Here is a 2,120-nt window from a genome sequence, read left to right as displayed (position 1 = left end):
CACTAGGTCTGCGTGCTGTTTGCTCGATTTCTCAAGAGTATGAATGATTTCAGAGCAGAATACACGTCATCAAGGTGAAGGGTCTTACAGGCCAATCAGATACGCAAGAAGCTAGTGTAAAATTAGATTACATTGCGATAAAGTACACTATGGAGCGGGACTACTGTTTTTTGAGCTGTCTAAACCATAGCAGAAGGAAAATAAGGTTTTATTACTATTTTTATAATGATAATTTTTATTAGTTTTCAATTACAACATCAATTACAGTACAATAATAGCTTCATAAAATTAACAAAAATAAGCTTTTATAATGGTGTGGTAGGTGCAATCATATGGAAACGGACTGCATTCTACTCTGATATAATATGTTTAGTCCCTGCACATTGCATTGCATTGCATTGTCTTTCAAGTGTTTTACTAACACATTTTCCAAACATGTACAATTCCCCCTTGTCACACCGTTTTCCCTTACTTGTGTGGTTTTCTGGCACCAACTCAGAGCTACCTCAGGTCACCAGTACTACCAACCCCTCTAGCTTTTGCAGTCCTGCACTAGTCTTCTTCTAAGTTAAATCATACCCTCTAACATTTCTGTGATGAAAATAATAAAATCCTTTTCCATACCCTCCATCATTTCTCCCATGAAAATAGGGACATCCTAAGGAAAACTGGGATATCCCGGGATCACATCAGAAACTGGGATATCTTCTGTAAATCTGGGACTGTTCCTGGAATATAGGTTCACATGCAGAAAGTGTTGGTTTGGCATTGGAATAACAGTAGAATCTCTAGTGGAGGATGTAGGTAAAATGGCCTTGGTCTTAAACAATTCCACTTCACATATAGAAGACATTAAAGTAAAATCCCTAAGTTTCTTTTTAATTCTTTCTTCTTATTAGTTGCTCTCTGTTGTTCAATTCAGGCCTCAAGACAATGATGTAGCATTTTGGAGCAAAGATGCAGCCCAATAACCCAGCACTGGAGGCCAAGATGGAGATGATCTCCACCACTACCATGTATTTTCCTTTGGTGCTCAGGTAAGTTGGAACAAAAGAAAGCCAAACACTGCAAAACAGCAACATGCTGAAGGTAATGAATTTGGCTTCATTAAAACTATCAGGTAATCTGCGGGCCAGAAATGCCACAACGAAACTGGCAATGGCCAGGAGGCCCATGTAGCCCAGGACACAGTAAAACAGGATCACGGACCCTTCATTACATTGCACAATGATTTCTGTGGTTACAGAGTGCATATCTAAATCGGGGAATGAGGGAGATGTCATCAACCACAGAACACAAACAATAGATTGAATAAAAGAACAGGAAACTACAACAGAGTAGGCCAGTCTTTTCCCTAACCACTTACTCATGCTAGAGCCTGGCTTGGTGGCCATGAAAGCTACAACTACAGTGATTGTTTTGGCCAACATGCAAGAAATAGCCACAGAGAAGATCATGCCAAAAGCAGGTTGCCTGAAAAGGCAAGTCACTTTCCCAGGTTTGCCGATAAATAGCAAAGAAGAGAGGAAGCAGAGCAGAAGAGAGACCAGGAGAGCGTAGGTGAGGGCTCGGTTGTTGGCTTTGACAATGGGGGTATCTTTGTGCTTCACAAAAGTGCCTAACACTAGAGTTGTGAGAAGAGAAAAAGAAATAGCAATGGAAGCTAAGCTGATCCCAAAAGGTTCTTCATAGGAAAGAAAGCTCATAGTTTTGGAGATGCATTGGTTTCTCTTCTTGTTTGGATATTGATCTTCTGGGCATCTGAAACAGTCATCCAGATCTGAAGTACAGAAATAGGTCAAATTCCAAAGACAATTCATAAGCTTTTTTTGCCTTCCATATACACTTGCTAATTCTTAGTGAGTAGATGGCAATGTAACATTGTATTTTGATAGTACACCAGGCTCAATATTATTATTATCAGTACCAATATGTGCCAAATATTCCTGCTGCTGCACCAATTTTGGATGGTTGAAGAGATAATGGATGAGACTCCGCAGCTAATTATATAATTCATTATTTTACCATAAACCAGTGCACCACATTAAATTTTAGCAAACTTGAAATTAAAGGAATCTTAACTTTTTGATATCCTTATGTGTTAGAGTTCACACCACTCT

The sequence above is a fragment of the Podarcis filfolensis genome, assembly GCF_964270895.1.
Source record: "Podarcis filfolensis genome assembly, chromosome: 13".
NCBI lineage: Eukaryota > Metazoa > Chordata > Lepidosauria > Squamata > Lacertidae > Podarcis > Podarcis filfolensis.
Note: the sequence above shows the minus strand (reverse complement) of the source record.